Source organism: Peromyscus californicus, unplaced genomic scaffold, assembly GCF_007827085.1.
Source record: "Peromyscus californicus insignis strain IS unplaced genomic scaffold, ASM782708v3 Scaffold_22__1_contigs__length_63687245, whole genome shotgun sequence".
NCBI classification, from domain to species: Eukaryota; Metazoa; Chordata; class Mammalia; order Rodentia; family Cricetidae; genus Peromyscus; species Peromyscus californicus.
This window is the reverse complement of record NW_026294525.1, coordinates 442,424-465,478: the sequence shown is the minus strand read 5'-3', so window position 1 is coordinate 465,478 and position 23,055 is coordinate 442,424. Positions and strand designations below refer to the sequence as shown.

The window sequence follows — 23,055 nt, the reverse complement described above, 5'->3', positions numbered from 1 at the left end:
GTCTGGACTCTGCAAAACAGACTTTAATACAACAGTTCATTACTGTTAAATGCCCTCAGCGATCAATCACCTGTGTCTCTTGGATGCTGGAGTGATACTGCAATAACGAAAGGAAACAGGTGCCTTATTGTTTGTCTCAGGTGAAGACAGGAAGCCTAATTGATAGTAATAGAAAAAATAAAGCATGTTACAGATTCCTCTCTCTCTTTCTCTCTTTTTCTTCCTTCACTCTCATCCCCAGGAACTGGTCCCTGCCCCTTCTCTCTCCCCTTCCCCTCAATAAACCTTCTACATGGGCCCTGTTGTATGGTGTGACTCCTTCCTTCTGTTTTTCAAATACAACATCTTATACTTAAATTAACCCTTAATTCTTATCTGTGTTTAGCCACAACGGCTTGGTACCTTTTCTCAGTATAGGATTCTCATCTTGCTTCCTCTGACTCTGGCAGGCGACTCCCAACTCTGCCCTTCTCCTACCCAGCAGCTTTAGTTTGGTTGCCATGCCTATACTTCCTGCCTGGCTACTAGCCAATCACTGTTTTATTAAACCAATTTGAATTACAAATCTTTACACTGTACAAGAGGATTATTCCACAGCAGTTTTCATTTTGGGATTTGTGTTAATTTTCTTGTTGCTATCACCAAACACCTTTTAAGAAGCAACTCAAGGAAAGACAGGTTTGTTCAGGCTTATAGTTTGAAGCAACACAGCCTGTCACGGTAGGTGAAGCACGGTAGCAGGAGCTTGAGGCAGCTGGTCACATTGCATCTACACTCAGGAATGTTGGACACAATTATGAAATCTTAAGACCTTCCATTAAGGACCCACTTCTTCCAGTTAGGCTCTACCTCCCAAAAGTTATGCAACCTTCTAGAACATTTTAAGCAACTTCTCAATCACGATTCTCTATGAAATTAGAAACATAACTTCTAAGATACAATGACATAAAATGAACATTCCTATTTAAAACATGAGCAACAAGACACAGCAAATAAAGGCTGAGCCATAGCAAGAGTGATGGCTCAGAGCTTGCTACACTTCCAGAGGTCTGGAGTTCAATTCCCAGTGCCCATATTAGGTGACTCTTAACCACCTACAACTCCTACTCTAAAGAATCCAACACTCTTCTGGGTTCTGCAGATCCCTTCACACATATGACATTAACTAACAAAGACACACATGCACACACATAAATAAAATAAAATTTTTAAGGAAAGATTGGGCTAAACTAAAACAGAAATCTGGCAGAGCAAGTATCAAACCTACCACGTTGTTTCCAGCATCTGGAGCTTGGGTAGTTTCAGATCTTCATCTCTGCTATCTGTAAAACACGGGACCTCTCAATGATCTTTGGAGGTTCTTTGTCTCATAATGTTGTGTCAGGGCTTTTTTTAACCTTACAGGTTGTGTGTGTGTGTGTGTGTGTGTGTGTGTGTGTGTGTGTGTGTATTATGTCTTCCAGTTTTGTGGTTTTTTTTATGGTTTCTGCATCTATGTGTTTCTTGTGCTTTTTCTTTGGCTCTTTTTCTTCTGTTTGTTTTGTCCTATTCTGATTTGCTTGTTTTTGTTTTATCTTATTTTACTTTATTATTTCTTAAATGCCTGTATGTTTTCTAATTGAAAACAAAAAGGGCTCTCTAGCCAAGTTCTCAATGGGGTCCTTGTTCCTCTATGAAACCTTATAAGCCAGGGCTAATGTCTACATTTCTCTCAGCATTCTAGTCTTATAAAAGCTATGCTAACAACATCAAATTGGTCTTCTTATCCATTCTTTAAATTTTCCACTTAAAAACCAGTTCAAAAATTTATGAACCACATTGTCAGATTTATAAAAGAAAACGTCCCACTCCTGGTACCTATTTTCTGATTAGTTAAATTTCTTATTACTATGACCAAATTACTGACAAGAAGCAACTTGATGTAAGAAGAGGTTTTTTATTTCATTTTTTTTGTTGTTGTTTTATCACAGTTTGAGGGAATACAATACAACAATTGAGGAAGGCATGACAACAGCAGTGGAAGTTGTTCATCACACTGAGCCTGAAATCAAGAAGCAGAACAGACAGTACTTCACGCTAATCTCTAGAGCCTCAAGGCCTGAACCCAGTGAGCCACTTCTTTCAGAGAGGATCTATCTTCTAAGGATTCTCCTTTCAAAATAGTTCCAAAAGCTTGAGAACAAGTATGCAAGCACAAAAGCCTATGCAAACTGTTTCATATTCAAACAAAAAGACAAATTTAACCCTTACACAATTTCCTGAACTGAAAGGCACACATTAGGTTCCATTTCTTCTCAGCCCCTTCCTACCCTTTACATGGCTTTATTGACACCCATTAGCTCAAGATATTTTGCACATATTCCCCTTCAATCATGCCGCTTAAATCAAGAGATTTTTATCTTTAAGTTAAAATATTCTTGCAATTTAAAAAAAATTGCTTTCTTTTATTTTGTACCTTAAAAATTCTTTTCAATCAACTTGTATTCTACTTCCTTTTATAGGGATAGTCAAACTTCATTTTGAAAGTTATATACAGAAAACATTTTGAAGATTATATACAGAAAACATTTATTTATTATGCTGGGCATTCTCTCTATATTCTTTTCATTAAAATGTCATAATGAAGCCCTTTATTTTATACAGTTAGCATATGCAAATAAAAAAAAATCTCAAGAAAACTCTAAATCATCCATATTCATCCCCTACCTTTAAATATTTATAGAATGGAAGTATTTTTCTGGGCATTAATTTCAGGTAAACTCTAACATTCTAAGATACTAATATTTAAGATAATCTTAGCAAAGAGTTATCCCAGGTAGAACTAACATAAGACCAGTCAGGTCTACTATCATGACAACATTTGGGGGAAAAATATGTCTATAGGTAAAAGAAAAGTCCTTTAAGGTAAAATAAGCAAACAAAAACTTTTAATACAAACACTCACACATATACTTTAAACACATTTTAAAGATATTTTAAAATATTTAAAAAGCTTTCTAGAATTGGAGAAATGGACTCAGCAGTTATCAATTGCTCTTCTAGAAAACCTGAGTTTGGTTCCTAGCACCCATGTCAAGCAGCTGACAACCAATGTAACTCCACTTCCCCAGAAATCAGACACTTCTAGCCCCTGCAGCCACCCGCACTCAAGTGCAGTTACCCACACACAGGCACACCATACATACAGACATAATTAAAAATAATAAAAACAAATCTTTTTAAAAGGCTTTTTATTATAGACTATTCATCTCTACTGATAAGATTATTATTATAAACAAACACTTGAACAAAAATTTAACAATACTAATTGTTTTCATCTTTACACAAGACAAATCTTATTTTTTTACACATTACTAACTCCAGCATGTCTCTATTGACAGAATTATAGACAATTACAGTGTCAATTACTGAAAACTGGATAGTTTGTTTTCACTATCTTGAAACAAAACCTTTAAAAATTGTTTACACCCTACTGACAGAATTTCTAGTAAATAAATAGTAATTTCAAAGCCATTTCAGCAGACGTAGGAACTATTAGGAGGAGGAAGAGAAACCAGCAAGACAGGGGCAAAAGGCACAAGAAAAGGTGGTGAGGCAGGGGCAAATAAAAACAAATGATGCCAGTACATACACACAAAACTACAACAAACCCCATAACTTTGCATATAACTTTTAAAAATTAATTGCAAAATGGAAAAAAATGTTAAATAAAACCAATAATATATGTTCTTCAAATATATGTCATCATGAAAACCATAATTCAGATTTTCATGGACTGTTCCATCATGTTGTAATAATAATAAAAATTTTAACATTCATTACAATTGTTTTTACCAATTTCTATAACTAGAGTTAAAAGACTAGGCAAAAACTAAAGGAAATATACAAATAACAAGAATCACTTGGTGGGAAAATATTTTCTTAAAATGAAGAAAGGTATCATGAAAGTCAAGGAGATCATGGCTTGTCTATAAGTTTATTTATTCTTTAGTTGTAGGAAATAAATTCAATGCAAGAATCAATCAAATGTTTTTTTTCCCCTTTTCTATTTTAATAAAAAGGAAAAAAAGAAAAAGGTTATAACTAACAAAAGAAAAACTATATACAAAAGTACAATGACTATATACAATATATACAAGTAATAAATGTCTAAACAATGTCTAGTCCATTTGTATTTGACAAATTCAGAGAAAATAATTTCATTATCTATCCTATTTTGTTAAGTCCAAAATGTATCTAATTCACTTTCTATCCTAATTAATCTTCAACTATAACTAACTAACCTTCAACTATAACTAACTAATCTTCAACTCCCTCAGAGACCCAAGAAGGAAATAATATTAGCTAACAAAAATAAAAACAGAAAGTGCATGCAAGCAACTTCCAAAAAATTTGTGAGTTGACAGAAACAGCCAGCTGCCTGGACAGTCACCTGATATGGAGTTAACTTTCATTGTGGCAAAAGTTAGCCACTGGACAACAAAGTATCCTTGAATCAACTGCTGACAAAATGGACAGACAGGACATGAAACAAAGGACTACTGATTCTTGCCAAAACGAGTGTGGTTATGGCTTTATCAAAAGGCATCTTCTGAGGCCAGGACAATATGGCACCATCCCTGAAGTGGCCTTCGCAATTTGGAAAAGGTACAGTGCCCTTTTCTTCGAAGGCAGCTGAATAGGCAGTGGGCCGATGGCTTCTGATGTGCAATGGAACAGCAGCTGAAACAGTTATTCTTGAAGAGTAACTAAGCTCACGCCTCGCAATAGTAAACTGGCATTTGACAATCAAATGTTTTTAAAGTAAGAGGAAGATATATTGTCAAAAATAATTTAACTGTCAGGGAGCACATTTATATTAATCCAGGACTGAATGGAACCTAGAGGCATTTTAATACCTTTGGTCTCTCTGTATTCACCTAATTTTCTTTTTTAAAAGAAATAATTTTTGAGATAATATAATTACAACATTTTCCCTTTTCATTTCCTCCATCCAAACCCTCCCACATACCTAGCCCTCCTTGGTCTTTTCAAGTCCATGGCCTCTTTTTCTTTAATTATTGTTAAATACATAAATACAACCAGCTCAATTAATATAAAGTTATTTCTACGTTTGTTTTCAGAGTAACCATTTGGTAACCAACTGCCATGCTCTTCCCTAGGGAAGACTATTTCTTCCACTCTCAGAACTCCTTAGTTGCCTGAGTGTATCACTTAATCTTCAAATACAAACCAGAAGCCTTTGAGAAACTTCAGAATTGACTTCGAATCTTTAAAACCCATGAACTTCAATATTCACATCAACAGGCTCAAAAGAAAGGGAAAGCATATACCCCAACAGTCCAGCCCAAATGCCCCAAGGTTTATTTAGTTTAGAAGAGCTTTGGTCACATCTTCTTGAAGTAATATGCTCTAAATGGTGTGAGCTCACCAAGTCTTACCTGTGAAGTGAGGCATCAGTCCAACCCAATAGCAAATACTGTAGAAGAAGGAGCTGCACATTGGCAAAACACAATTGCTGAGCATTGTTGCTTCGTATCTAATTATGTGACAGCTTACGCTTTTCCAGAAACCTCTTACACATGATATTAAAGAACTTTACTAACTTTCTACTCGGTTTCTACCACTGCATAACAACAACCTTAGATTCTTAAAACAGTTATTATACCTAGTCATTATACTTAGTTATTATCTTACAGTTGTTATAAGTCCAAAGTCTAATGTTTGTTCAGTGTGTCACAAAACTGAAATAAAAGTGCTATCTGAGATTCATTCTCATCTGGAGCGTGGGTCTATTTCCATGATTACTGGTTTTAGCAGAACTCAGTTTCTTGTTTTTTGGTAGAACTGGGCACTGGTTTTCTAGGGTCTGCTCTAGGGACTGCTCTCAGCCACTAGAGGCCACTGTGAGGTCATTGCCTCGGTGGCTCCCCTCCAGTACAAAACCATCAATAAAGACCCTCTCTTGAACAGAAAACCTGTCACTTTTTCAATATCCTTACCAATCTTCTGGCTCTGATCACAAGACACAGACTTTAAAGGGTTTTTATTACTAAGTGAGTTCCTTTATTAAAATAATCTGTAAAGATCCCTTCACAGCAAACATAAAGGCCCAGAATAGTTTAGGATGATCATAGATTTCTGCCTGTCACACTAATTAATTCTATATTTGCTTTTGCTTTTTAAAAAAATGAAGTGGGCAGACTAGATCAAAGAGACTGCTATTTTTATAAGAAATATATTTATTTCATGGAAAATTTTACAAGAAGAGGTGGAAGATGAGGAGGGTGGAAGACACCAGGCAGAAGATAAAGGAGGAAAGAAAGGAAAGAAGATGACTATGGCACAAGAAGAATCATCTGAAATGTAGTAATAATAAATATGACAACATTTATTACAATTATTTCACCAGTTTCTATATCTAGATTTAAAATACTAATCAAAAACTAAAGGAAACCATAAATAACAAGAATTGTGGGAAGAAAATAGAAAAATGAAACCAGAAGACACACAGAATTCTCTGGTATTTTATTTTAGTTGGATTTTTAAATTTTTCGTTTCATAAGCATGTCTAATGACAAATATGGAACCTTAAGAGAAATAGATTTTAGGGGTATTTTTCAGAAAATAGAATCAGTTATAAACTAAATGTGGAGTATAGGTTAAGCACCTTTTACACATTCTTAGAAAGGACAAAAGAAAAGCCAAAGAAATTGCCCTTAAAATTCCAAATCAAATATTAGCTTATGGGAGTTGTATTCATCTTGAATATTTTCTTGTTCAAAACCTGTTTTGTTAAATGACTGTTTTGAGGCAATGAGCCACAGGAACCACATCTAGCCTTTCAGGAAGGCAGCCCTACTTCCACGGTTTGGGATGCAGAAGTGGAGCACTGCCCTCTAGAGGGACAAGCATTTTCTAAAGCAGGTAGCTATGTCATAGCAACCAAAGCAGCTTTCTTCACACCACATCCAGATTTCAAGTAAAAGATTTTCTCTGGAGAATTGAAAAGAAATGTAAAATTTTGTGTAAATAATGGGAATTGTTTTAATACTTTTAGTAAGACTTTAAACAAAATATGTACAGTAAAAACCTTGTACAGTGGAGGGCAATCTATAGGATGAGGAAGATTTCTTCACATGCCATGAAAATTACTTCGACTCATGCTCACCAGCCACCTCATGCTGACTTACATAATTAAGCAGGGCCTTCCTTACTTTAGGTATCACCCAAAGTGCTATGCTGTATTTACAAACCTACACACATTTCAAAATACAAGAGTGGGGATATTTAATAATCTAGTAAGGGAAACTACCAACAAAATGTTCTGGTTTGCTGTGTTGTTTTTCCATGCGCAAAAAAACTTAAATTAGTCTTTCATGAAAGGGTGATCTGTAAAGCCCCAGCTCTTCTGCATCTTGGTAAGTCATTACAGTACAAAATATCAGTCACTTGTTTTAAATAAAAGATAAACTAAGGCAGAGTTTAGGACACAAACTTCTAGGCTTCCTTAGTGGTGGGATCTAAATTGTAAGGCTTACTTCATAACCCTGTCTTGTCCTTCAATGAGAAAATTACCACATTTAGCTGCCCTACAACAGCGAGAATCAAACTGTCCCTGACTTAGTAGCAGGAATCTCCATTTTCTCCTGATATGCACATTTATTGTCCTAAACTTCTGATGGGCAAGTAATTCTGAAGATCCTCTATTTCCTCAGCCCTCCAGCTAAGCCAAATTCAACCCTCACTGCACTTCTTCAGCTTCTAGCCTCCTGATAGGCCAGTAGTAATCCCTCCCCCAACCAGACACTACGTCTATGTCTTCTTCAAAATAATTTCTTCCCCTGAAATAAGGTTTAAAAACAACTCTCCCACCAAATAAAATGTATGATATAACCAAGTAGAAGTACACTCAGAATAAACATAGAATAATATTGTAGCCCCTGAGAATATTGGAGTCTAAAAGTTTAAGTGGGGATGTGGATTGGGAAATGGAGATGGAGAAGGTAGGAAAGAGGAAGAAAATGAGTTAATCAAACTAAGGATTATTAAAAAGCACTATGAAACCCCACTAGTTTGTAACTAAAATTATAACAAAAAAGTAGTGTGAACTGAAGTACCTCATGTTAGTGAAGAATGACGCTCCCAGAAGACATGGGTTATTAAATGAAATCTTAGTGCTGGATATATTACCTCTTTGCCAATTTTACTTGTCAGGGAAGCCTCAGAGACACCCAAAACAATACAAAATACAGTTCTCAGTTGCCCATCCTGAGTAACTGGTTAGCTTCAATTGTCAAAGACATTGCACACTTTGGTTGTAGGACACAGACACACAGACATACAGGCACACACACACACACACACACACACACACACACACACACACACACACACACAATTTTAAAACAAAATGAGTTCCAGGACAGCCAGGGCAGTTACACAGAGAAACCCTATCTCAAAAAAACAAAAACAAATAAATAAACAAACAAATAAGTCAAAAGCAGAAGCCCAAGACTAGATATGGTTTACCTCTTTCCAAGCTGTTGGTCAGTGGTATACCATAGAGACCCTCACCAAACATCATAGACATCACCATTGCTCTTGGTTAACTCCCAAAACTAAACAGCAAGACCCTATTGACAAAGCCACCACAAACTTGAATTACAGAACATGGAGAAATCAAGCTGGTACCAACCTGGAAACACCATCCCTACTGGTTAGCTTTTATGTGCTGGAAGACTCTATACAGGATACTGGGGTAGGAAAGTCATCACAATCTTACCCAGATGTGAATTCTGCAAACCACAATAACAACTAACCTTATCTCTATATCCACAGATTAGAGCATTTTTCAACTCTCATCAGAGAAGCTTTGCTCTGAAGTAGATGGCAATTAATGTTTCCCTACAAGTGGTCAAGTGCAGAGGCAGTACTCAGCTCCAAATGGAACTCCCTCCAATCAAATCTCAGGAATCACCCTGGAAGAAAAGACAGAAAGATTATAAGACCCAGAAGTAATGGGCATCTGAAGTCTAATAGTATTTGCTTAACATAAAAGGACCATGGTAGCCATGAACTAACAGCAGCTATGACTATATGCACAAGATCAAGCAAAACAAAATCCCAGCATATGAAATCCCACCCCTAGCTGAAGAGCTATTAATGACTGCTTGGGGAGGGTGAGTCAGTTTACTTCATGGATGCAGCTCTTGGGGGCTATTTATGCTCTAGTAGATGGTTCAATACATATATACACATCCTGGCATATACTAGATGCACTAAATGGAGTCAGTTTTTTTTTTTTCCAGCCCATGGACATCAACATGGCTTTATATGGCAGCACAGACATCCATGCAGCCTTCTGCAGGAAACAGACCACTGACATTCATATGGACTCCATTGCAGCATGGACCTCTGTTGTTCAAATCTTAGATGGTCTTTTAATTTATTTATAAATAAATAAATAAATAAATAAATAAATAAATAAATAAATAAATAAAAACAGAACCAGATATCAGGGTGAAAGCTGAAAGATCACAGAAGCAGAACAGCCAGCCACTAGTTCTGACCTCTATGAAATCCTCAGTCTAAAGAGCGTGAGTTCCTGTTTCCTCACACCTTATACACATTTCTCTGCCCAGACATCACTTCCTGAGATTAAAGGCATGTGTGTTTCCCAGTACTGGGATTAAAGGTGTGTGCAACCACTGCCTGATCTCCATGTCTAATCTAGTGGCTGACTCTGTCCTCTGATCCTCAGGCAAGTTTATTAGGGTACACAATATATCACCACAGACCTCGGACCTCAACCTGGTATCTGACTGCAGCTCTGACCACAGACATCAATATGGCCCTTGGCCACAGCACAGACCACAGTCACCCTCACAGCACTGAGTGGCAGCACAGGCCACTGACACTAACTTGATTCAGGTGGCAGCACAGACCACAGAACTCCATCTGGCCTTCAGTGGTAACATGGTCCATGGACATCAACACAGCACCTGCTTCCAAAAAGTCTAGCAAGGAAATATTATTCCAGAGATTCTTAAAATACAGCAGAGAAGACTGTCCATCAAGTTGAATTATAGTAAGAATTTTGCATCAACAAATTAGTTTTCTTCAGAATAAAGTAAATATTGTCTTCAAATAAATCAGGAGAGGTTACAGGTAAAGTACTATGCTTAGAATTTTTTTTTTGACTAACAATATGTGAAAAGGAATATTTGAGCCAAGCACAATGGCACACTCTGGTAATCCTAGCACTCAAGTGGCTGAAACATAGAGAATGCTATGAGTTCAAGGTCAGTCTGGAATACACAGAAGACTCCTCTCAAAACTTAGGCCAAACAAAAAGTATCATTTGAAACATTCAAAGACAAAGTATTATCAATGAATTGTCTTCACTTAATTAATTAATTCTTAGCATCCTCCATTCCAAATAGAAAAATGAAAGTCCTATACTTGGAACTCCATAAAGAACTATGCCTTTCAGTTTTGTCTGTTCCTTGTTCGTTAGTGCTGGTGACTAAATGTAGAGAGTCACATATGTCAATATATGTTCTGCTGCTGAGCCACCACCTTGTCCTCAGAATTCTGTATTTGCAAAGTGTCTAGTTCCTCCACATTTTGTGAAATCTTCTATGTTCCTAAGTTGCTTCATTCTAAAAATTTCTTTAAGGGATTACTCCGCAGTTAAGAGCACTTTCTGTTTTCACAGAGGATCTGGGCTTGGTTCCTAACACCCATAACAGACAGATAACAATTGCTTTCAACTCCAGCTCAAGGGACTCTAATGCCCAATTCAAGCTTCTGAGGATATCTGCAAATAAATATGTACGTACACACAAACAGGTATACACCCATACACATACATAAAATATTTTTAATTTAAATAAATAAAATAAAATATAAACATCTGAAAAAATAAAAATCACGGGAAGATAAAGAAGCTTGGGGTAAAAACACAGCAAATATCTTTAACCAAAGGAAAAAAATAAAAAGAAAAGGCAGGGCATGGTGGCACATGCCTTTAATCCCAGCACTCAGGAAGTAGAGGCAGTCAGATCTCTGTGAATTTGAGGCCAATCTGGTCTACATAGTGAGTTCCAGGACAACCAGGGCTAGGTAGAGAAACACTGTCTCAAAAAAAAAGGCAAGCAAATATATATCATGCCTATTATGAGAACTGCTAAACAAAACTAAGACTGCACTATAAAATGATTAATTGCTTGCTTTTCTAAAGAATACAAGATCATAAACAAATAGACTATTTTTAAATGAATGATCATGCATTGCATTGGGCACCTAAATTCTATTTTTTTTAATTACTATACCTATGAGGGCTAATTGATTGTCAACTCGACTGTGTCTGAAATCAACTAAAACCCAAGCAACTGAGCATGCTTGTGAGGGATTTTCTTGATTGGATAATTTAGGGTAGGAAGACCCACCCTAATTCTGGGTGATACTTTTTGGTGACAGCTCACATAAAGGGACATAGAAGAAAAAACTTTTGCTTTTCACGTGCTTGCCTTCACTCTCACTGGCAAATTTATCTGTCCTGCTGTACTCCTTTCACTGTTATTAGAATTTACTTCTGGATTCCAATACAGCCTGAATACAAGCTCTCTAGGAATCTTCTGGGATTCTAGAATCAGATTGGGACTGCTGAGACATCCGATATCATAAATGGAACAAGTACCAGATTATTGGCCATTCCCTTGGGAGACAGTCATTGTTGAACTACAGATGGAACTAGAAAAAAATCACCCTGAGTGAAATAACCCAGACCCAGAAAGATAAATATGATATGTGTTCACTTATATGTGAATATTAGCCATTAAATAAATGATAACCAACCTACAATCCATAGACCCAAAGAGGTTAGGTATAAAGGAAGGGACTAGGGGTATATATGGATCTCCCTGAGATGGGTAAATAGAATCGATTTGGGGGGAGCACTGGGGTTGGGGGAGATGGGAACTGGGGGATCAGGTGGGTAGAGGGAAGGGAGATAGTGTTAAGGGAGAGACAGCTGGAACTAAGGGGCATTTGAGGGATGATATGGAAACCTAGTGCAGTGAAAACTTCCTAAAATATATAAATGCAATTCTAATGAGGTCTTCCAGTAACAGGGGATATGGTGTCCCAACTGGCCATCTCTTGTCACCAAAGAAGGCTTCCAGTAGCGGGACAGGGTTGCATTCAATTGACCAAGGAAGTCCCATAGAAATCCCCAAACAACCCAGGCTGTTACCAAAACAATGAGTTGCTCTGCACAAACTGACAGTGAGTCCCCATTGCTGAAGACAACACTCACACAACTCATTGAACATGGAGAAGCAGAGCTGTTGCCTACATGGAGTCCTCACCCCTACATTCTAATGTCTTTGGTGTGGGAAGGTACTCTGCAGTCTACCAAAAGAGAAACAAACACCAACCCAGGCACAAAACCCTTGACCTACAATCTGCCCTGCCTGCAAGATATGCTAAGGCAATGGTGGCACAGAACTCGTGGGAGTAGACAATGTCTGATTTGACTTACGGCCTACTCCACAAGACAGAACCCATACCTGACACTGCTTGGGTGGCCAAGAACGAGAGACTAGATAGCCCAGAGGCCTAAAGTAAAACCAAATACTACTGGTTAAAAAATTATCAATAAAATGACTCCTAATGACATTCTGCGATACCCATAGATCAGCCCTTTATTCAGTCATCATCAGAGCAGCTTCCTTCTACAGCAGACAGGAGCAGATGCTGAGACTCACAGCCAGACATTACACAAAGAGAATCCTTGGGAAATGCAGCTCTAAATGGGATGTCTCCATTAAATCCCTTCCTTCAGAGCTCAGGGAATCCTGTAGAAGAGGATGACAGTTGTGTGGCTTGGTCTGTTTGTAGGGCCCCTGTCAGTGGGACTGGGATTTATCTCTGGTACATAAACTGGCTTTTTGGAGCCCATTCCCTATGGTGGGATACCTTGCTCAACCTTGATGCAGGGGAAAGGGACTTGATCCTGCCTCGACTTGATATGGGCAGGCTTTGTTGATTCCCCATAAGAGGCCTTACCCTCTCAGAGGAGTGGGTGGGGGTTGGGTAGTTGGGAGGTGGGGGAAGAGCAAGAGGAGGGAACAGATGGAGAACTGTGGATGGCATATAAAATGAAAAAAATTAAAATTAAAAAAAGAGGCTGCCCTAAAAAAAAAAGGAAATACCCTATTAAAGATGAATACCATGTTTATGTCAAAATATGAATGCTCAAAATAGCTGTTATAAGGTCTAAACTTTTTATGAGACTGTTTTGAAGTGCTTTCAGAAAATATAGTTCCTAAAAATAAATGAAATTTGAAAGGGTTATAATTATGGAAACACAAGGAGAAAAGAAAAATGGGGAAAATCTCAGTTATTCAAGAGCTGATAATGAATGCTTTAGTTTTCCATCCTGTTAATTATTTTTCATTTATCACAAAATAAGTAGATACAGATTTATGAAAAAGAAATATCAGTCTATTCTAAAATAATAAGGTTATAATTTAGTACACATTGGGATATAGCATTGCAATAACAATTAAAAATCTCTATTAAACACTACTCATAGCCAGAAAGATCATAGACTTGAGACAAAAACCTACTACTTCCATTTTCAAAAACCAATATAATTCTAACTGTACTTTCAATGCTTACCCTAATACCAAACCTTCTCTTTTCAATAGATAGAGACTGGTCAAAAGGCAGACAGTAAGGGACTCTGAGATGCCAAACACCAACTGTGGTGGTATTTTACTTGTACTGAAATGTGATTTTAATTGTATGTTAATAAATAAAGTTGCCTGGGGGTCAGAGCTATTAGAGCCAAAGCAAGTGCGTGGCGGCGTTGGCGCACGCCTTTAAGGACCTGGAGGGCGGTACATACAGGCAGTGACGAGGCAGTCACATGTTTGGGTTTAAAACCAATGAGAAGGCAGAACAGCTAGACTATATAAAGACATACACACAGGAAGTAGCCCCTTTTCGGAGAGCTCTCTTGACTGAAGAGGATTGCTGAAGCAGGAAGGGTGAGGCTCTTAGCTCTGACCTCTTGGCTTTCTTCTCTGAATCGGCTCTGTGTTTCTTATTTAATAAGACGGTTGGTTACATCTACAACCAACTGTTACATTTGTAACACAACTCCTACACCTAAGGCTCAGAGAAAATCATGGAAGAGGGCGGAGGGGAAATAGTTTAAGAGCCAGAGGCTCTGGACACTTGTTACTAGATACTTTACCCTATGTTTTTCCCTATTATGTCGGAAAATGTACCTATGAAATCTTAACAATATGTTGTCCGAACAAGTATAATGACAATAATAGGTAATGAGTCAACATTGAAAAGAGAAATTTCATGTGTTTCCACCTTAAATAAAGAGCTACCAATGGTCAGTGGCTGCTGAGAAAGAATCTGTTTTCTCCAGGGATGAATTCCAGCATAGGATGTCCAATTCTAGGTGGTTAACAAACTATAATATCATAAAAGAATTTTTTTAATCATTAAAATAAAAACTATTGTGTGGGTCTCCTAGACTGCTTAAACTCAAGAATACATGAAAACTCAAGAAAGTGGGCTGGAGAGATGGCTCAGTGGTTTAAAGCCCTGGTTGCTATTCCGGAGTACTCTAGTACTATTCCCAGCACCTACATGGTGGCTCACAACGATCAGTAAGTCCAGATGATCCAATATCCTCTTCTGACCTCCACAGGCACCAAGCTTGCATGTGGAGCACAAGCACCCATACACATTAAATGAATAACTAGATATATAGGCAGGTAGGTAGGTAGATAGGTAGGTAGGTAGGTAGGTAGATAGATAGATAGATAGATAGATAGATAGATAGATAGATAGATAGATAGATAGATAGATAGATAATTTAAAGAGAACTCCAAGAAAGTGAGAAGAACAAATTCTCTGGACTATTAATTCTAATGTCATAAACTCTTAATGAAGCAAATTTTGCCATGTATTGTGGAAAGTGGAATGAAGCTTAAATGTTACCAGAACACTTTGTTTTCAATGACAAGGCAAGATGTGGGTGTCAAGAGAAAGGCAGGTGGCTGGAAGCACCTTAAAAAACTTTGATGATTTTTTTTGTCTTCTTCAGTAAACTATAAGCTCTATAAGGGTAGAAGCTGAATACCTACACATGCTTAGGTATACAGTATTTTAATAAATGAGTAGAATAAAAAAGCATATTGGATGCTAGTACATATACTATAAATCTGCTAAATCTGGTTAAATAGTAGAAACTAGAGAAAGTCTTGTCAAGTAGAGACAGCTTTAAAAATACAAGGACTATGGGGCTGGAGAGATGGCTCAGAGGTTAAGAGCACTGGCTGCTCTTCTAAAGGTCCTGAGTTCAATTCCCAGCAACCACATGGTGACTCACAGCCATCTGCAATGAGAACTGATGCCCTCTTCTGGCCTGCAGGGATACATGCAGACAGAATACTGTGCACATAATAAATAAATAAATCTAAAAAAAAAGAACAAATTATCTTTAAAATACATAAATAAATAAAAATAAAAATACAAGGACTTGAATCTGGTTGATGAAATTCCACAAAATAGTTTTTATTTTAATGATTTAAAAAAATTCTTTTATGATGTAGATAAAGTTTGTTAACTACCTAGAATTGGACATCCTATGCTGGAATTCATCCCTGGAGAAAACAGATTCTTTCTCAGCAGCCACTGACCATTGGTAGCTCTTTATTTAAGGTGGAAACACTTGAAATTTCCCTTTTCAATGTTGACACGTTACCTATTATTGTCATTATACTTGTTCGGACAACATATTGTTAAGATTTCATAGGTACATTTATGCTCCTCTTGAATGAACACCCTTCCCCTTCCATTTTTCTATTCTGTTGTGATACATAATGAGGCCCCTTGACAGAAACTGAATGGATGCTAACCCATGCTCTGGAACTTCTGGACTGTGAGATAATAAACTTTTTTTCCCACGAATTACCTAGCCTCAGGTACTTTGGTATTGCAAACCAAATGTACTAACTCAAGAGCCTACAGCAATAATAACAAGTGAGCTAAGTCAGAAAGTACAGGTGAAGCCCATGGCATAGCATGTGGTCAAAACGATAGTCACTATAATTTGAATAAACAATAACTTTAATAACTAAAGTATAAAATCCATACCAGCAGTCTTTTTGGCTCACCCTTTCATACTTCAAAGATCTTCCAGGTTTTAATTTTGAACTGCTAAGAACCAGAGAATAGTAGCATAAATAGCTGTTGGCAAAGAATTAACTGCTAGCATTTCAGGGAACAAGGGTCCTAGTAATACACTGGAGTCCTCTGCATCAATCCACATGACAAGGGCATTAGGCAAAATTTCTTTAAAGAGATCATAGTTGGAAGGGGAAGGCAACCAATGATAAATACAAGTGTAATGTGTGTATGTCATCAAATCACAACTATCAAAAGGAAAGGATGCACTAGGGAAGACTGGGAGGCCAGTGTGGGTGGGGAGGTGCAAGCATTCTTGCAAATTCAGCAGAGGTCTCCTGAGAAGAGATCATTAAGGGACACAACTAAAGAGGAGGAAAAAACTTGGCCATGTGGATATCATTCTGTAAACAAACATGTAATCAAGACTGTCAATTTGTTAATTAGTTACCTAATTATTTTGGTTAATTCTTCATAATCATTTATCCTATTTCCATTCATATCAAAATTTTCTTACTTTAAAAACTGGGTAATTCATGAGAAACAATAATCAAAAGAAAGCTGAAGCTGAGAAAGGGTAGTGCCAGTATCTCGGGAGGCTGATAACAGAGGATGGCCTGAGCTCAGGAATTTAAGTCCAGTCTGAGCAACATAATGAAAACCTACCTAAATAAAAATAAATAAATAAAAATTTACAATTATCACTTTGTGAGCACTCAATAAATATTTTAAAGCAAATTAAATTAGCATGCTTTAATTTCAGAGACCACCCTTCATCAGCTTCAATGTCTTAACAGAATTCATATAGCAATGTTATTTTTCTAACGTCAGTTTAATATGTCAGTATTTTTACCATGACATAAAATATGAATATGACTCTAAATAGGCAGACTAGCATACTTGTGGTTCTTATGAAGCAAGGCACATATACTGTACAGTTTCTATAGAAAAGTATAATAGAGAGAGATGACATATAAAATGATTGGGAAAATTACATGGATTGTTTTTAGTACTTAGATCTTGGTTTGTGTTCCAAAAAGAAGAAATTATACAACTAGACTAATAAAATAATAATTTTAAAAATTTCAAGAAAAATAGAGAAACAATAAAAATGATTTAAGACCAGAAATGTTCGAGAGAAAAAAAATGAATCATGTAAGAGAGCACTGAACTCTACACTAGTTCTGAAAAATGTTCATGTTAGATTATAAAATAAACATCCAAATATATATTTTAATATCCTCCCTAGTACATTTTAGTATTTCCCTGAACCAATTTTATTCATGTGTGATTTATGTTTCTATGTCAAACACCTGCATGTTATAAATATATTAGTACAAAAACCTATTTTAAGGTTTTTATTAAATCAGAAGTATGTATGAGTGCACTTTCAGTTGAAGAAGTTAATGCAAGAGTTGCTGGCTAGTTATGGTACAAAACTGAGCCAAGAAAAACATTCACTTATTTATATACTGCAGCACCTGAAAATGTCTCATTTACACTGTGCCCAGAACCACAAAATTTATCAAATAAATTTCCATACTCCCCAATCTAAGCAAAAGCTACATTTCCAAAAACACTGAAATTCACATTACCCTAAAAATAAAATACTAGCACTATGCAGTTGTATCCATATACAGGGAAAAGAAGATGTCATAGTCTATAAATTATGAAAATAATAAGTTGCAAAAGATTTTTTATTAAAAAAGTACCTCAGATTAAAATATGGGTCAGTAATAAAACTTATGAACATTTTATGCAAAAAGAAGAGAAACACTACATAAAGCTTAAAAATGAGGGGTCCAGGTATTAAACCAATTAATGTTATTGTAAAAGAAAATGCTGAAAACAACATCATCTGCTTAAATTAGTTATTTATAATATCTACAGCCAGTCTTTTGTATTAGCATGGAAAAGCTATGATATCTTGACTGTTTTTATCAACTCTATTAGCATGCAAAGATAAAGTCCAGATAAAAAAATCTCATAGTGATAATTCAGTACACTTCAGAACTATATGTAACTTTGTCCTCTTACCCAGGAGACATTTATCAATGTCTAGAGGCATTGGGTTGCCATAATGGGGTGGAGAGAAGGGAGGTGGCAGTGCCACACAAGTACCTAGTCTCTTGTTGATAGAGAACAGAACTATTGCTGAACATGCTACAGTGAACAGGGCAGCCCTCTAAAAAGGCCAATGGCACCAATAATTATCCAGCCCCAGACATTAACAGCACCAAATTTTAAATATTCTATGGCTTACTTTTCTGTTACCATAATAAAATACCTTGACAAATACAATTCAAAGGAGAAGGGGTTTATTTGGGTCCATAGTTCAAGGTTATAGTTCATCATGGTGGGGAAGACATGAAAGCATACAAGGAAGGCATCGTGCCAGAAGCAGGAGACTGGTTGGTTGGTAACACTGCATTCACAGTCAGAAAAGGGAACAGGAAGTGAGGGTGGGCTATAAAGCATCAAGCTCTCCAATGATCCACTAACTCCAGCAAGTCTCCCTCTCATATAGGTCTTATGCCCTTCCAAATAACTCCACCAGCTGGGGGCCAAATGTTCAAAGCACATGAGTCTATGGGGGTGCATTTCACATTCAAACCACAAGGCTTTGCTTACATAATGTCTTTGTTTAAAACCCAACCCCTTGCCTAGGACAATCAACTAAGACAAGCATTTCAAGGTCAAAAGAAACAAAGCATAATCTTCATAAAGAAGTTCTAAGCAAAGAACAATATATAGATTACGTACTGGCCTGTATATGACAAGAAGACAGAGTGTGCTACTTTTAGCTACTACCCACCCTTCCTATTGGATAAAAGTATGTTCTACTCTTGCTTGTGTGTTTCTTTTTCACTTTTTATCATGATAATTCCTATGTATCTTCAAAAAATGATATATCTACCATCCAGCTTTAACAAATGTCTACACTGTGTCATTTTTTTAAACTCTAAGTTTCTGTCATTTTGGGTTAGTTGATTCTTCTTGGGTATCTAAAAGCAAATGCCAGAGGACATATTCTTATACCAGCTGATATTTAATGATTTTTTTCAGTATTTACCCTTGAAGGAAGTTGATCAATATGAGCCAGATACAGTGAGCCTATGAAGAAGTAAAAGATTAATTAGGTGACATGAGGAAGAGATGGCAGAAACCTGAGCAGTCATCCCAGATCCAAACTAATGGTAGGGCAAGACCTCTAAGAATTCACAACAAAAATGAGGGCTGGACAGAAAACTGTAGAGGCACTGGTAGCTGTTGAAGTCAGACATAAAGGCAATCTGTAAGGATTTCTGGCCAGAGAGGCAGAAGTGAGAGGATGCCACAGAGATGCAAACAATAGAAGTTCTGGATCAGGAATGTTAATAAGTCCTAATGTCTTCCCAGCATTAACCGTTTAACAGCCATGTGGAGTAAGATGATAAAACTGATACTCAAAGGAAGAAGGAAAAATACAGATGAATGAAGAATAAGGAAATGGTCACACCTAAACCACAAGAAACCACTAGGGGCTTCTTGTTTAGGAGCTGAGACAGTGAAACTTGGTATAGGAAATCTATAGTACTCCCCTACTATGCTCAGAGAACATTGTGGAAGAAGGGGCAGAAGGAATGTAAGAACCAGAGGGAGGGAGTGGTATGGAACACTGACCTATGGGAATGACATGACTGTTTCACTCTTGAATTCATGACAGCTTTGATCATATTCCCAAGACTGGGCTGCTTCTGGCATGGAAGTGTGTGGGGAAAGAGACTGCTTACAGGGTCCCCTCCGATATAGTCATTGGTGAAGTTTCCATGCTCCCATAAACAGCCTTAATGAAACTCATTGGAGTGTGCGCACACACACACACACACACACACACACACACACACACACACACACACACACAAAGAAAAAGAAAAGTAAGGCTACCAACATTTATAGGGAAATAAATGGCAGGTGAGGAGATCAGCTTTAATGTAGTTTTTCATTACAATACACAGTGCCTTCAACTTCCTTCGTCTGGCTTCTAGGATTCTCAGGTAATGTTTGCCTTTTACAAAAATTCCTTCCTGTGGAGAGAGTTTTAAAGTCATTGAGAAAGTGAGTAGTTACCCCCATACCAGAAAAAAAAAAATGTAATCCTTTTTAATCTATTATATGTATATGACATGTGCATATGTGGGTAGCATGGTCATGTGCATGAATGTGGGTACATGCATGCTACAGCATATGTGCAGGAGTCAGAGAACAGTCTCAGATGTGGGTCCTTTCCTTTTGTCATTTGAGACAAGCTCTCTTTTTAGTTTGCTGTTTTAATGTATTGTGCTAGTTTACCTGTGAACTTTCAGGAATTATGTGTAACTCGAATGTTAAATGGTCTTTAAATAAAAAACCCAGAGCCAGATATTGGGGTAAATGCTGAAAGATCAGAGATGAAGGAACAAGCCACCTCTTCCCTCTAGGACTCCTCAGCCTGAAAAACCCTCTAGCTGAAAGACCTCTAGCCAAATGAGCTTCCTCAGCTGAAAAGGCTTTAGTTCCTGTCTCCTCAAACCTTATATACCTTTCTCTGCCCTGCCATATTACTTCCTGGGATCTCCCATCTCTTAGGAATGTTGGGATTACGGGCACATTGTGCCTAACTTTTATATGGGTTTTAGGAATTCCAACTCAGGTTCTCATGCTGGCAGGACAAGTGTTTTACACAATGATCCATCTCATCTGCCCCAAACCATTCATTCTTAATTCCTGTGGCCAAAAGAAAAGAACGTCTACCTTTATACTTCAAAAAGGAACATGAGACGTTATGGGTGTATGTTCTGACATTCCTAGGAGATACAATTTCAAAGCAAGATCCCTGATCCTCTGACTCTGACAATCTTTTTGCTCCCTCCTCTACAATGTTCCCTGAGTCTTATCAACAGGAGTTATGTTGTATATGTATCCTCTGAATTCCACAACTCTGCATTTTGATTAGTTTGGTTTTTCTGTAATGGTCTCTGCTGTTGCAAAGGAAAGTTTCTTTGCTGAAAAGTGGGGACAACACATGTCTGTGGAAATAAGGGCAAATATTCATAATGTAGTTAGGGATTATGCTAGTTTAATAAAGTGGTGGTTGTAGATTCTCCTCCAAGATCCATGACTTCACTAGCCCTGGGTAGCTGGCTAGGTTTCCCGTACCAGGCATGATTTCCCTTCTGTTAAGTGGGTCTTAAGTCCAATTAGAGAGCTGTCAGTTAGGACCTATACCCATAAAATTTTACCAACATGACTGCTAAAAATGAGGTGAACAAGAACAACAGTAGATATGCTAAAGCAGATGGGAGAACCCTCATGAGGCCTCAACTATACACAAAGAACTACAGGCAATTAATGAATGCTGCGAGCAGGAGAAAATAGTCTTCCCCAGGGAAGAGCAAAGAGGACACAAATTAGTTATCCAATACCAAATGGCCAGCCCTGAAAACATACATACAAGTAACATTATAAGGACTGGACAAGTTATATTTAGGAATATATATGTATATACATATACAGATATGTATGTAGCATTAATCAATGAAAAAAGAGCCCATGGATTTGAAAGAAAGCAAGGAAAGGTATATCGGAAGGTTTAGAAGGAAGAAAAGGAAGAGGTAAATGATGTAATTATACTGTATCCCCCAAAAATTAAAAGAAATAGTAAAAAAAAAAGAAGTACAAGCTGAATATTGTTTTAAAAACACAAATCTGATAAAGTCACACCTTGCTTAAAACTGGCAGTCCATACCTTTAATACCAGCATTCGGGAAGCAGAGCCAGGCGAATCTCTGTGAGTTCGAGGCCAGCCTGGTCTACAGAGCAAGATCCAGGACAGGCACCAAAACTGCACAGAGAAACTTTGTCTCAAAAAACAAAAAAACAAAAAACAAAAAAAAAAACTCACATTGATTTCTACTTTAGCCCAAAATAAAGCCAGATATTCTAACACATGAAGTTCTGGCTCTTATCTACTTTCCTTTCCTTGATAATACAGGGTTCTGCCTCATTCTAAATCTGTGTTGGACTGTTCTTCCTTTCTCAGATGAAAACCTGTAAGTATCCATGATGCTCAAGACATTGTTTTAAATACTTTACATGTACATCCCATTTAATTCCCTCAAAATCTCACAGAGAGGTGCAGTCATTATCTCCACTGCACCATGAAAGATTCACATACAGTGCACACAAAAGTCTTCACCATCTGCACTTTAGTTTTCTACTTATGTGATAGCATTTCTGAAGATACACCTGAGCTTTTCATACACACACACACCTTCATAAGTACACACACAAGCATACAAGCACCCATGAAAAATTTACCACTGGTAGCACAAAACCTTCATCTGATTTGTATGGATGTTAACAGCCAAAATAATCTATAATATGTAGTAATTAAAATGTGAGCATTGGTTTTTAATGTGTTTGGATTATTTAATGGATCAAGAACTCTTTGGTAGTTTGAATGAGAATGGTCACCAGAGGCTTATAGATTTGAATACTTGGTCAGCAGGGAGTGGCACTATTTGAAAGAATTAGGAGATGTGGCATTTTTGGAAGAAGTGTGCCACTGGGGATAGGCTTTGAGGTTTCAAAAAGCCCATTCCAAGCTCAGAGTCTCTTTTCTTCCTACTGCCTGCAGATCTGGAGATAGATAGAACTCTCAGCTACTTCTCCAGCATCATGTCTGCCTGCATGTTACCATGCTCCCTGCCATTATGATAACCCTCTGAAAAAGACAAATGCTAATATTGAAATTTCTCAACCAATTAATATGATACTCTGCAATCACAGAAACAAGAATTCTGTCCTAGGTTT

General features: G+C 37.2%; 1 long non-coding RNA gene across 2 annotated transcripts in view; it reads right to left on the bottom strand.

Annotated features, from left to right (window-relative positions):
• Positions 1–23,055, bottom strand: part of LOC128118226 (uncharacterized) — a 100,567-nt gene that overhangs the window by 34,048 nt on the left and 43,464 nt on the right. For both annotated transcript variants that reach the window (XR_008221053.1, XR_008221052.1), the window contains exon 4: positions 8,823–8,981. This is a non-coding gene — a long non-coding RNA (uncharacterized LOC128118226). The remainder of the gene's footprint in view (positions 1–8,822; positions 8,982–23,055) is intronic.